The sequence below is a fragment of the Salvelinus sp. IW2-2015 genome, unplaced genomic scaffold (assembly GCF_002910315.2).
Source record: "Salvelinus sp. IW2-2015 unplaced genomic scaffold, ASM291031v2 Un_scaffold2479, whole genome shotgun sequence".
NCBI lineage: Eukaryota > Metazoa > Chordata > Actinopteri > Salmoniformes > Salmonidae > Salvelinus > Salvelinus sp. IW2-2015.
In genome coordinates, this window is record NW_019943797.1 from 26108 (window position 1) to 41469 (window position 15362).

At 45.4% G+C, this 15362-nt stretch overlaps 1 long non-coding RNA gene and 1 pseudogene across 12 annotated transcripts; both read right to left on the minus strand.

The window, feature by feature from the left end:
- Nucleotides 1–366: 366 nt before the first annotated feature.
- Nucleotides 367–1370, minus strand: LOC139025297 (uncharacterized). Of its 12 annotated transcripts, none has more exons than XR_011476848.1 (6): nucleotides 1318–1370; nucleotides 1218–1268; nucleotides 930–1008; nucleotides 674–789; nucleotides 493–534; nucleotides 367–445 (listed from the first exon to the last, which is right to left on the minus strand). It is a non-coding gene; the product is annotated as an uncharacterized lncRNA (long non-coding RNA). The 12 variants fall into 12 exon arrangements; XR_011476850.1 differs by having other exon boundaries at nucleotides 643–789; XR_011476846.1 differs by lacking the exon at nucleotides 493–534 and having other exon boundaries at nucleotides 373–462.
- Nucleotides 1371–1404: 34 nt separating this feature from the next.
- Nucleotides 1405–15362, minus strand: part of LOC112074065 (cyclin-dependent kinase 17-like) — a 33640-nt pseudogene continuing 19682 nt past the window's right edge.

Below are 15362 nucleotides of genomic sequence, written 5' to 3' on the forward strand. Positions count from 1 at the left end.
AAGTGCGTGGATATGGTTTGACCAGGATTTGCTGTATCAGTGAGCTCTAACGGGAGTGGGGGGTATGAGGGGGGTGGGGAATGTGAGCCTCTGCACCCCAGGCTAGAGAATGGGCATGTTTAAAGTGAGGGTGGGAGGGATGAGGGGGTGGGGAATGTGAGCCTCTGCACCCCAGGCTAGAGAATGGGCATGTTTAAAGTGAGGGGGGAGGGATGAGGGGGTGGGAAGTTGAGCCTCTGCACCCCCAGGCTAGAGAATGGGCATGTTTAAAGTGAGGGGGAGGGATGAGGGGTGGGAAGTGAGCTCTCTGCACCACCAGGATATGAGAACTGCATGTTTAAAGTGAGGGAGGGATCTCTCTCCCTCTTCTTTCTATAGTCTAGACTGAGCTGTAGAACTCTGCTTTTTCATATCACACCCTAACCATAAGCCCTAACCTTGACCCCTAACCAACACTCACCCCTAACCTTAATCCAACACCTCAACCCTAACCTAACCAACACCTCAACCCCTAACCCCAACCACACCTCAACCCTAACCCTAACCAACACCTCAATCCCTAACCCTAACTAACACCTCAACCCCTAACCATAAGCCCTAACCTTGACCCCTAACCAACCACTCAACCCAACCCCAACCAACACCTCACCCTAACCTTATCCAACACCTCAACCCCTAACCTTAACCAACACCTCAACCCCTAACCCCAACCAACACCTCAACCCCCTAACCCTAACCAACACCCTCAAACCCTAACCCTAACCAACACCTCAACCCCTAACCATAACCCTACACCTTGACCCCTAACCCAAACACCTCACCCTAACCCCAACAACAACTCAGCCCCTAACCTTAATCCAAACCTCAACCCCTAACCTAACCAACACCTCAACCCCTAACCAAACCAACACCTCAACCCTAACCTTAACCAACACCTCACCCCTAACCTTAACCAACACCTCAACCCCTAACCTTAACCAACACCTCAACCCCTACCCCAACCAACACCTCACCCTAACCTTAACCAACACCCTCAACCCCTAACCCTAACCAACACCTCAAACCCCTAACCAACCAACACTCAACCCTAACCCTAACCAACACCTCAACCCTAACATAAGCCCAACTCTACCCCTAACCAAGCACCTCAAACCCTAACTTTAACCAACACCTCAAACCCCTAACCCAACCAACACCTCAGCCCCAACTTAACCAACACTCAACCCCTAACCCTAACCAACACCTCAACCCCTAACCCCAACCAACACCTCAACCCTAACCCTAACAAACACCTCACCCCTAACCTTAACCAACCACCTCAACCCCTAACCCTAACCAACACCTCAACCCTAACCCAGCCAACAGCTGAAACATCGACCCTAGCTAACTACCCTTACTCCCACACAGACAAAGAGGATCGAAACTTCCATCTCTGAAATACAAGTTCATCCAAAACATTTGATGTCAAGTTTGATTTATCCGAGTTCTCCTTAACAGTAGCTCAACATGCACAAAACCAGAACTGTACAAAAAACAACAACACAAAGTCATCTGAAGAACTCTGTCACACACACACACACACACACACACACTGCACCCTGTGATCACACACACACACACACTGCACCCTGTGGTCACACACACACACACTGCACCCTGTGGTCACACACACTTACAGACAAAACACAAAGGCTACATCTCCCTCTGCAGGAACCTGAACAGAGCTGCAAACATAAAGAGTTTCAATCAAAATGTCTCCTCTCGCTCCCATCCTTCCCAGAATGCCTTCTGTTTGACCTTTCACCCCAACCTCACTGAAATAGAACACTGGGAGGTTTCTCTCTCAGAGAAAAGTACAAAGAAGGCAAATGGTGGAATGATGAACAGAAAAACATGGGCATCAAGAACAGAAGGAGAGAGAGAGAAAGACAGGGAGTCAAGGATGGAGAAGAACATCGGTGGTAAAGTACAGGGGAAGATGGGAAAGAGAGGACATCACCCAGGCAACAAGAAGAACCAGAGAATAAGTAAACAGGGAATATAAGGCAGTATGTCTGAAGGGGACAGAAACACAGTTCATACAGTTATTACAAGTGGAGAATAGAATAGGCACAGATAAGCAGTGGACAGAAAGATAGACATCGRGACATACAGAAAGACATCTGAACTGAAAGTGAGGAAAATGAAGTGAAAGTGAGAGAGAGCATGTATTTACCAGAATGGGAGGGGCAACTCAGCCTGTGGAGGGGGAGGAGAGGCCGTGACTCTGAGCCCTGGGATTGGCTGCTTCTCTCTGGAAGTACTGCGAGGGGGCGGAGCCAGCTTATGGCCACTCTATTGAGGAAGGGGGGCAAGGTGGGTGGTGGGGGGGCACATGAGAGAGAGACAGAGACAGAGAGAGAGAGAAGAAAGAGAGAGAGCAGGGGAGAAGGGGAGGTGTTTGTGTTGTCCAGACGGCACGGAGGGAAAGAAATAGAGAGGCAGGAAGAAAGAGAGAAACACACAGAGAGAGCGAGACAGGAGTGATAGAGACAGAACCAGTGAACTTGGTAAGGGCAATGTCAATACGCACACCAGAGAGCATACAGTGCGGCAAAAAAGTATTTAGTCAGCCACCAATTGTGCAAAGTTCTCCCACTTAAAAGATGAGAGAGGCCTGTAATTTTCATCATAGTACACTTCAACTATGACAGACAAAATGAGAAAAAAAATCCAGAAAATCACATTGTAGGATTATAATGAATTTATAAGATTGGGAGAATGTCATATGGTCAGATGAAACCAAATATAACTTTTTGTAAAAACTCAACTCGTCGTGTTTGGAGGACAAAGAATGCTGAGTTGCATCCAAAGAACACCATACCTACTGGGAAGCATGGGGGTGGAAACATCATGCTTTGGGGCTTGTTTTCTGCAAAGGGACAGGACGACTGATCCGTGTAAAGGAAAGAATGAATGGGCCATGGATCGTGAGATTTTGAGTGAAAACCTCCTTCCATCAGCAAGGGCATTGAAGATGAAACGTGGCTGGGTATTTCAGCATGACAACGATCCAAACACACCGCCCGGGCAACGAGGAGTGGCTTCGTAAGAAGCATTTCAAGGTCCTGGAGTGCCTAGCCAGTCTCCAGATTCAACCCATAGAAATCTTGAGGGGAGTTGAAAGTCCGTGTTGCCCAGCAACAGCCCCAAAACATCACTGCTCTAGAGGACATCTGCATGGAGGAATGGGCCAAAATACCAGCAACAGTGGTGAAAAACCTTGTGACAACTTACAGAAAATGTTAACTCTCGATTGCCAACAAAGGGTATATAACAAAGTATTGAGATAAACCTTTGTTATTGACCAAATACTTATTTTCCACCATAATTTGCAAATTAAATTCATAAAAATCCAACAATTGATTTTGCTGGAATTTTTTTCTCTCATTTTGTATGTCATAGTTGAAGTGTACCTATGATGAAAATTACAGGCCTCTCTCATCTTTTTAAGTGGGAGAACTTGCACAATTGGTGGCTGACTAAATACTTTGCATGGAGTAGATGGTGTGAACCAGGCATGGCTCTGCAAATCACAAGACAGAGTCCCAAGACACGGTGTGTGACACATTATGACCACACTGCAATATGAGAAACACAGAAGGCTCACAGACAGAGAGAGAGGCACAGAGACAGAGAGAGAGGCACAGAGACAGCAACATACATCAACAGAGATGAAGCGATATAGACACATAACAAATATATATACARTACTGTGCRAAAGTTTTGGGCAGGTGTGAAAAAATGCTTTAAAGTAAGAATTCTTTCAAAAATAGMCATGTTAATAGATTATATTTATCAATTAACTAAATGCAAAGTGAGTGAACAGAAGAAACATCTAGATCAAATCCATATSTGGTGTGACCACCCCTTGGCTTCAAAACAGCATCARTTCTTGTCGGTACACTTGCACAAAGTCAGGGATTTTGTAGGCATGATCATCAATTCAATATGTAGGTTGAAACACAATCATTAACAGAAACAGAAACAGCTGTGTAGGAGGAATAAAACTGGGCGAGGAACAGCCAAACTTAGCTAACAACAGTTTACTGTCAAAGGTCATACACCATGGCAACACTGAGCCCAGCAACAAGACACAAGGTCGTTATACTGCATCAGMAAGGTTTCTCCCAGGCAGACATGTCAAGGCAGACAGGGGTTTCCAGATGTGCTGTCCAAGCTCTTTTGAAAAAGCACAAAGAAAGGGRCAACGTTGAGGACCGTAGACGCAGTGGTTGGCCAAGGATACTTACTGCAGCAGATGAAAGACACATCATGCTTACTTCCCTTCACAACCGGAAGATGTCCAGCAGTGCCATCAGCTCAGAACTGGCAGAAAACAGTGGGACCCTGGTACACCCATCTACTGTCTGGAGAAGTCTGGTCAGAAGAGGCCTTCATGGAARACTTGCGGCCAAAAAGTCACACCTCCGACATGGTAACAAGGCCAAGCGACTCAACTATGCAGGAAAACACAGGAACTGGGTGCAGAAAAATGGCAGCAGGTGCTCTGGACTGATGAGTCAAAATGTGAAATATTTGGCTGTAGCAGAAGGCAGTTTATTYGCTGAGGGGCTGGAGAGCGGTACACAAATGAGTGACTGCAGGCAAGTGAAGCATGGTGGAGGTTCCTTGCAAATTTGGGGCTGCATTTCTGCAAATGGAGYTGGGGATTTGGTCAGAATGAATGGTCTCCTCAATGCTGAGARGTACAGGCAGATACTTATCCATTATGCAAAAAAAATCTATACCATCAGGGAAGTCATCTGATTGGCATCTGATTGGCCACAAATGTATTCTGCAGCATGACAACGACCCCAAACATACAGTGAAAGTCATTAAGAACTATCTTCAGCGTAAAGAAGAACAAGGAGTCCTGGAAGTGATGGTACGGCCCCCACAGAGCCCTGATCTCAACATAATTGAGTCTGTCTGGGATTACATGAAGAGAGAGAAGCATCTGAGGCTGCCTAAATCCACAGAAGACCTGTGGTTAGTTCTCCAGGATGTTGGGGCCAACCTACCTGCCGAGTTCCTTCAAAAACTGTGTGCAAGTGTACCTACAATAATCGATGCAGTTTTGAAGCCAAGGGGTGGTCACACCAAATATGGATATGATGAATATTTTTCTTCTGTTCACTCACTTTGCATTTAGTTAATTGATAAATATAATCTATTAACATGTTTATTTTTGAAAGCATTCTTACTTTATAGCATTTTTTCACACCTGCCTAAAACCTTTTCACAGAACTGTATATATATATATAGAGAGAGAGAGAGAAAGTATGCAGGAGAAAGACTCATATGGCTTGAGACACTCCAGATTTCCTATTTCTACTCCAACTATTGTCCCCCCCAACCCACCTCTCTAACCCACCTCTCTAACCCCAGCAGGGCTCACCTGACTCTGGGAAGGTCGAAGACCTCTTCCCTGGGTCTCTCTGGAGCTGAATGTTCTTCACAGAGAAGATGGAGGAGGCTGAAATGAGGGAGACACATCAGGGAAAGAGTGGCACATCTACCTTTTCTCTCAGACACGCTGCGAGCCAGGCGTGGTCGTGGAGTAGAGTGGGTTTGGCATGGGTTAGTTGATATACTTTGTTGGTTAAGGTTTGGCATGGGTTAGTTGATATACTTTGTTGGTTAAGGTTTGGCATGGGTTAGTTGATATACTTTGTTGGTTAAGGTTTGGCATGGGTTTGTTGATATAYTTTGTTGGTTAAGGTTTGGCATGGGTTTGTTGATATACTTTGTTGGTTAAGATAAGGTGTATAGATGTAGTGGGGTTATGTAAGGTTGAGCTGAAGACTCACTGTCAGACAGTGTCTGAACCTGCTCCCCCAGGCTCCTGAAGTATGGATGTCTCAGAGCCTCCTCAGCCGATACACGCTTCATCGGCTCAAACTAGAGCGAGAGAGAGATCGAGAGAGAGACACAGAGAGAGAGAGAGAGAGAGAGACGAAGAGAGACGAGAAGAGAGAGAGAGAGAGATGAGAGAGAGACGAGAGAGAGAGAGAGCAGAGAGAGGGGGGGGGGTCATATATTTACATTGGTCTGTGTCTAAAGTGAACACATGAATTGTTTTAGGATTTTGTCCTCCTACTTGTTCCGTCCTTCCATCTTACCTGTAGTAGCAGTGAAAGAAGGTCAATGTCATCACTGTCTATCCTAGAAGAGAGGAAATGGGGGAGGAAGAGAGAGGGGAAAGAGAGAGGGGGGTTTTAGAGCACAAAAAACAACACTGTTGAAGGATGACCGATTCCTACAGTGAAGGACATACAGTAGCTGTACTTTGATGCCTGTGTGTTCAGGTGTGACTACAGTTCCCATTAATGAATCAATCTCACCTACAGATAATAGACTGACAACCAGTGGTTTACACAGACACACACAGACCTGGGTGCGTGGTTGACCAGGGCTCAGCGTGGTAACGGGGAACTTGTAGGTCTTAAACTCCTCGCTGGTGGTAATCCAGGCCAGGTCAACTCTGTTGGTTGTGGCCTACAGACCAGACAGAACAGACAGACAGACAGACAGACAGACAGACAGACAGACAGACAGACAGACAGACAGACAGACAGACAGACAGACAGACAGACAGACAGACAGACAGACAGACACAGACAGACAGACAGACAGACAGACAACAGACAGACAGACAGACAGACAGACAGACAGACAGACAGACAGACGACAGACACAGAACAGACAGACAAGACAGACAGACAGACAGACAGACAGAGACAGACAGACAGACAGACAGACAGACAGACAGAGAAAGAAAGTGTCAGTCAATATATCTGCATGTACACACACACACTATACACAGTGTATATCCACTGCCTGTGCAGTCTTGCTGCTCACTAGGATACGGAATATCAAGTGCAGCTCATCCTCACTGTGGAGCAGGGAATAGTGGTCTGCCTGTCATCATCTCATAGAAGATACAACCCACTCCCCTACACAAGGCAGAGAGAACCACAGTTAGAAGACAGTGCTACTCCCTTTTCAACCATGTTAGAGCACACTTTAAAGCCATCAGAATGGTGCTGGAGGAAGTGGTGATGTCACATCCTAGTGCTTTACAATACATTATCTCCCTGAGGAGCACAGAGATGGAGATAATTCTACTTTGGTGTTATGTGCATGTGTGTGTGTGTGTGTGTGTGTGGGTGTGTCATGCGTGTAAGTAAAATAAGTAAGTAAGAAAAAAGCACAGTCAAAAGAGAGTCGAGGGGCACCGATGAGAAGTGCATTAGACTGAGACAAAGCAGGAGAGAGAGAGAAGACAGAGAGGGAGAGAGAATAGGGAGGGAGAGAAAGAGAGAGAGAGAAATAGGGAGAGAGAGGGAAGAGAGAGGGGAGGGAGAGAGAGAGAGAGAGGGAAGAGAGAGAGAGAGAGAGAGAGAGAGAGAAGACAGACAGACAGACAGACAGACAGACAGACAGACAGACAGACAGACAGACAGACAGACAGACAGGACAGACAGACAGAACAGACAGAACAACATACAGACAGACAGACAGACAGACAGAGACAAGACAGAGTGGATTGGGGGTAAATGACAGGGCTTTCGAGGAAAAATGTACAGATAGAAAAGAGATATTCATGAAAAAAAGAACAGATCTGGCGCAGTCCATGAGGAGGAGATGCACTGCATACTTAATGCAGCTGGTGGCCCACCAGATACTTAATGTTACTTTTGATTTTGACACCCTTTGTTCAGGGACACATTATTCTATTCTGTTAGTCACATGTCTGTGGAACTTGTTCAGTTTATGTCTCAGTTGTTGAATCTTGTTATGTCATACAAATATTTACACATGTTACGTTTGCTGAAAAATAAACGCAGTTGACAGTGAAAGAACGTCTCTTTTTATAGTTTATGTGTGTGTGTGTGTGTTGTGTGTTGTGTGTGTGTGTGTGTGTGTGTGTGTGTGTGTGTGGTGTGGTGTGTGTGTGTGTGTGTGTGTGTTGTGTGTGTGTGTTGTGTGGTGCTCACCCACATGTCATGGGTTGTAGAGTACTCTGTGGAGCCCAGCAGGACATTCAGGCGGGCGGTACCAGAGAGTCACCACTCATGGAGTAGGTCTTAGTAGGACAGACTTGGCCGGGCCAGACCTGAGTCAAACATACACAGAGTCATACACAAAACATGAACTTATAACTGACAGTGTGTGTGTGTGCGTGTGTGTGTCATACCAAAGTCAGCCAGTTTGAGTTCTCCTTTGTCGTTGATGAGCAGTTCGAGGTTTGAGATCTCTGTGGAGGACTTTTCTCCTGTGGCAGTACGCCAGCCTCGCAACAACTGGACAGAAAGATCTGAGAGAGAGAGGAGAGAGAGAGACGAGAGAAAGAGAGAGAGAGAGAGAGAGAGAGAAGAGAGAGAGAGGAGAGAAGAGAGAGAGAGAAGAGAGAGAGGTATGAGTTAACACAGCTGTATGGGTTTGTATAATAATGATAATACTGTAGATGTAGACACCCTCACCTTAACATTGTGTACACTCATGATACTGCCACATTCATCCATGTACTGCTTCAGGTCTTTCTCCTGGAGAGAGAGGGAGAGAGAGGAGAGGAGAGGAGAGGAGAGGAGAGGAGAGGAGAGGAGAGGAGAGGAGAGGAGAGAGAGGAGAGGAGAGGAGAGGGAGAGGAGAGGAGAGGAGAGGAGAGAGGAGAGGAGAGGAGAGTGATCAAATATGACAAAATATGCAGTGGAAAATCAGCAGAGATATCCTGACCAAAACACACACACCCTCGCGCACACCCACGGACATACACACACATACCCCACGCCACCATACACACACACAACACACCCACACACCCACGCACACACACCACGCACACACACACACACACACACACACCCACGCACACATACACCCAGCGCACACTACACACACACACACACCCACGCACACAACACACATACACACACCACCCACGCACACATACACACATCACACACGCACACATACACACACACACACCCATGCACACAATACACACACACCCACACCCACGCACACAAACACCACACACACCCACATACACACACACACACACACACGTACACAAACAACACACACCCACGCACACATCCACGCACACATACAACACATACACACACCCACACATACACACCCACGCACACATTCACACACACACCACACATACACAACACACACGCACACATACACACACACACACCCACGCACACATACACACACACACACACACACACCACACACACACACACACACCACACACACACACACACACACAACACACACACAACACCACACACACACACACACACACACACACACACACACACACACACACTTACCAGGTATTCGAACACCAGCGTGAGGCACTTGTCAGTGTGGATGATGTCATGTAGGGGGTAACAATGTTAGCATTGCTTCAGGTCCTTCAGCAAGACACTAGAACAGAGGAATATCCAATCAGATTCAACTCTACTTTACTCAGTACTACCAGCATTGACCTTGAGTAGCATTGTACCCTTTTATTTCCCTGTTTTCACTTTGTGTCTTTCTAATCTTTTCTATCATAGGATTTGGAGAAGGGTGGTACCTTCTCTGATGGCAGTGCAGGGAGCCCCCTCCTCATGCTCCAATCGGAATCTCTTTCAGAGCACCAGGTTGTCAGTCAGCTTGCTGCGCCCCTTAAACACTGTAGCATAGGTTCCCTACAGAGAGAGAGAGAGAGAGAGAGAGAGATTTTGTGAATGGTGTACATGGATTTGCTATGGTGTGTGTGTTGACATGGTTTTGCTATGGTGTGTGTGGTGTGCAGGTGTGTGTGCAGGTGTGTGTGCAGGTGTGTTGGTGCGCTGTGGTGTGTGTGTGTGTGTGTGTGTGTGTGTGTGTGTGTGTGGTGTGTGGAACAATGTGCCACTGGTAATCTTACCTCCCCTGTTGTCTAGTTTGATGTACGTCTCCAACTTGCCAAGCCGATTTCAGACTGGGGAGAGGAAACAATTGAAGTGAATGATGAGTGTGAAACAACAGACTAGCTTCATGTAGTTACAGTACTTCAGGTGTTGACATGTACTCTGATCTCTGACGACATGCTCCACAACTGCAGGGCCCTGAGTCACCTGTTTACTGCAGATGTGGTGTGAGTGTTGGTGTGTGTGTGTGTTGTTGTGGTGTGTTGTGTGTTTGGTGTGTGTTGTGTGTGTTGTGTGTGTGTGTTGTGGTGTTGGTCGCTCCAGTGCTCCCTGATCCATGGGGCATCACCACTGCTGCTCCTAAGACTGAGAGACAGCGTAGGACACTTAACCTGATTCTATGCCTCAACAACACACACCACGCACGCGCACGCACACACGCACACACACAAACAGACAAGAGAAGGGGTTACATTAACGCTTCTTCAGAGGATAAGAAGACAGAGGTAAAAATCCCTCTCTCACACACACTTACCAAGCAGGTTATATAATATAATAATAGAAACATAGTGTGTGTGTGTGTGCGTGCGCGTACGCGCGTGTGTGTGCGTGCGTGATTTCATTTCTTTCCCCCATCCCTCCTTCATGATTATACGTCTTCTTAGTGATGTCACTATTACCAGTGATCGTCAGAGCTTCTCTGAATACGCTGTAACACGTACAGGGGTTGATCACTAGGAGGCAGCAGGGTACAGGGTAAATATATCCCATGACAGAACGGAGATATCCAATTGCAATTCCAACCGTAGAACTAGAATTATCGTATTATTCCAACGCTCCAGGGAGAGTTTGCCTGTTGGCACAGATCTAGGAACAGCTTACCATCCCCACTCCCAATCATAACCATTATGCAGAGAATGCAAAACTGATCTAGAAACAGCTTACCCTCCCCCACTTTCAAACCGTAACCATTATGCAGAGAATGCAAACGGATCTGCATACAGAGGCAACTCCATCCTACTCAACATACATGAAGTGATAGAGATCACATACGTGGCTTTATTAATACAACAAATCAGTAGAAAATCATCATCCTGTGAATATAGTGTATATCTTATCTGTATGTGTGAGAGTGAAATTTCATTAACTTCAGTGAATAATATATATTTTATATCTGTCTATATCTCTCTCACTCTCTTGTTCCTCGCTCTGTATGCTTTCCATCCCTCTCTCCATCTCGTCTCTTTGTCACAGTCTTCCATCAGAATTTTACTCTTTCATTTCTTCCCTGCCTTGCATCTTTCTCTCTCCCCTTCTATGTCACCCCTCCTCCACTTCTCCACCCTCCTCTTCCCACGTTCCCTCTCTCCCTCTCCATTCCTCTCTCTCTCTCTCTCCAGCTCTCTCTCTCTCTGCCATATCTTTATTCTTCTGTGTCTGTGCGAAATGGTCACGGACCTATGTTCCGTTGCGCCATAATGTGTGTGTGATTGTGTGTGCTTGTGACGTGTTGTTGTGTGTGTGTGGGGGGGTCCAGTGACCAAGTTAGCTAATGAGGCATGTGATTTCTTTAAAGGCCCAAAAGCAGTGCAGTGAGAGGCTCGCTCGGACTGAGGTTGACACACTTACACATAGACTGCCAGTGTGTGTGTGTGTGTGTGTGTGTGTGTGTGTGTGTGTGTGTGTGTGTGGTGGTGTGTGTGTGTGTGTGTGTGTGTGTGTGTGTGGTGTGTGTGTGTGTGTGTGTGTTAACATAGATCCCTACAGAAACCTCTGATGCTAAACTCATACAATCAATATCAAATACTCTCTTTCTGTTGTTAAATCACATATTCCTGCTACACTTTCACAGTTTAAATCACATTATCCTGCTACACTTTCCACAGTTAAATCACATTATCCTGCTACACTTCCCAGTAAATCACATTATTCTGCTACACGTTCACACTTAAATCACATTATCCTGCAACACTTCACAGAATCACATTATCCTGCTACACTTTCCCAGTTTAAATCACATTATCCCGCCAACACTTTCACAGCTTTAATCACATTATCCTGCTACACTTCACAGCTAAATCACATTATCCTGCTACACTTTCACAGTTTTAATCACATTATCCTGCTACACTTTCACATTAAATCACATTATCCTGCTACACTTTCCCAGTTTAAATCACATTATCCTGCTACACTTTCCCAGTTTAAATCACATTATCCTGCTATACTTTCCCAGTTTAAATCACATATCCTGCTGCACTTTCCCAGCTTAAATACATTATCCTGCACTTTCACAATTAAATCACATTATCCTGCTACACTTTCCCAGTTTAAATCACATTATCCTGCTGCACTTCACAGCTAAATTCCATATCCTGCTACACTTTCACAGTTTTAAATCACATTACTGCTACACTTTCACAACTAAATCACATTATCCTGCTACACTTCCCAAAATGTCAAACACAATATTGACCTGGGTGTGCTTGCTACCAAGTATCTTGTCAGTAGTACACAGGGTCATTGGCAATGGCTCGCCTTGACACTTGGTACGCTGAGGTGATGCTTTCAGATCAAAACACCACATCTGTATGTGACAGCGGCTGTCAGGATCCCCTCAGCCTTGTTGGGGAGTGGCGCTGCTCATGTAGGTGGAATCATTTGGACAGAACCCCCCCCCACACATACACACACACTTGCCCCAGGCAATCCCCACGCAGGAAAATAAATCTGCAGGCTTTCAGGCAGTTTAAGCGTGGCTGACACAGTGGAGGATGTGTGTATGACCTTAGCAATGGTCTTTCTGTCTGTCTACATCCTCCTCCCTCCTTAGCTCATTGGTACTTAAAGTATAGTATAGTATAGTACTGTCCACACGATATGTACTTATGTGTGTGTGTGTGTGTGTGTGTGTGTGTGCGTGTGTGACGGTGTGTGTGTGTGTGTGTGTGTGTGTGTGTGTGTGTGTGGTGTGGTGTGTGTGTGTGTGTGTGTGTGTGTGTGTGTGTGGTGTGTGTGTGTGGTGTTGTGTGTGTGTGTGTTGGTGTGTGTGTGTGTTGTGGTACAGTGGTTCCTCGATAAGCCAATGTTAGTCCAACTAATATATCAGCTGGGTAATGGGTTCATTCCATTCCAACGCTTCACTGGCTCTGCCTCTCGCTCGCAGAACAGAACTAGGTCAAACCTACTTTAGTGACCAAAATGAAACAACAAAACAAAATAAGGGTGTGTGTGTTGTGTGTGTGTGTGTGGGTGTGTGTGTGTGTGTTGGTGCTGCGTGCGTGCGTGGCGTGTTGTGTGTGTGTGTGTGTGGTGTGTGTGGTGTGGTGTGTGTGTTGTTGTGTGTGTGTGTGTGTGTGTGTGGGTGGTGTGTGTGTGTGTGTGTGTGAAGCAAATGATGCCACGCAAGAGACAGGGGTTGACATAGACAGGAGAAGGAGAAACAGATAGAGAAAGAGATAGAGGGAGGGAGAGAGATAGGGAGCGAAGGAGAGAGATAGGGAAAAAGGAAAGGATGCTAGGAAAGAAAAGGGAAGGATGGATGGAAGGAAGTAAGGAAGGAAGGAGAGTGGGAGGAGAGATCCATTTCATGAACAACGATGGCCACTGAGCGTGACCGTGAGGAGTGGACAGACACCACAGCTCAATCAATTTAATGATGACATCATCAATCAATGAATTACAAACAGCCAATGGGAAAAAKAATGTTTTACACTGACACCTCATTCTAACCGGGCAGTTGAATATCAMGTATCTGAAATTTCACGCATGGCTCTCGACCTTCGCSTCTCCCGAGTCCGTACGGGAGTTGCAGCGAYGGGAGAASAGTGTAACTACCAATTGGATRTCATGAAATTGTGGAGAAAAAAGGGGTAMAAAAAAAARAAAAACGTTTTTATTAAATAACAAAATACAAAAAAGTGTTGCAGGGTTTTGATTTCATTCAGATTAACAGGAAAGTGAGAGGAGTTGCTGAGTGTTGTGTGGTTTGATATGATGCAAGACATGTTTCCAACCAACAGGGGTCACCTGTCGGACTCCATCACTTCTTCCCCCTCCATCCAACCAACGCTCTTCCTTCCCCCCAAGCGTCTTTTAACGCAACGGAACACTGAATCTTACTGGACGACACAGTGAATAATTGATGGGGATTGGGAGACGACTATGAAAGAAAAAAGATAGCCTCAGTGCCTCGGGGTCAAAGGTCAGGATATACAATTACAGGCACTAGCCCAACTTCCATCTAGATGAGAGAATCATTTTTAACATAATCAGTGTTTCAGTTACACATTGACTCCTGAGGATSCCCTTGAAGTAGGATGTCGGCCATTTTGACAGCTGTACCCAGATATCTTTATATAGCTCACTGATGTCTGTACCTCCAGACCGTTTGTCTGTCCATATCTAAAATATTATGTATTTTATAATTTTCAGTAGAATGGACTTCTTCCTGAAAGAAAAACCACATTCGATACGGGCGTTCTAAACAGGATGTTTCATCACAGTAACTGATCCTGTGTTTAAAGGCTGGTACAGTTAGTGTTTCAAGAATGTGCCAACTGGCAAATGGAACTTTTTTGTATTTCTTTATTTAACTAAGCAAGTCAGTTAAGAACAACTTCTTATTTTACAATGACGGTCTATCAAACCCTCCCCTAACCCGGACGACGCTGGGMCAATTGTGTTAGCCGTCCTATGGACCTCCCGATCACGGCTGGTTGTGATACAACCCGGGATCGAACCAGGGTCTGTAGTGACGCCTCTAGCACTGAGATGCAGTGCCTTAGACCGCTGCACCACTCGGGAGCTTCTGCTAGGTTTTATATCAGTTAATTAAAAAACTATGCTCTGTCAAAACAATTACTGAGAGAATTATATTTTTAAATTAGGCACTTGAAGGGATAAAAATATTTATCTCGAAATAGACTGATTGCATGACTAATTTCAGGTGTCCAGTGATAGTATTTGAATAAAGACTTCAGACTATTTAGATTTYGTCATTCCATCTACACAAGAATGATATAAGCATGAACATGTAATGACCAGTGTATCACACATAATGTTACTCAACTGTGAGAATGACAATATTAATGTCTGCAATGAATTTAGACTCAGTAATGCCCAAGTATACAGCATTATGAACCATACTACAGTACACTCTCACCCATATTACACTGACCATCAATACTGAGGAATGCTGGGAAATACAGTACCACAAACCGTCCAGTCAAATCCACCCTGAAACATACCTGAACCAATCAGGTTCACCAAAAGCCCCAACCCCAACCTGACCTCTACTACTTATATCTAAACTCTTCCTCCTTCTATCATCATTTATTATCTCTCTGTCCTCCTCCTACCAGTCATTCATTAATCTCTCTGCCACCATCCTACCATCCATTA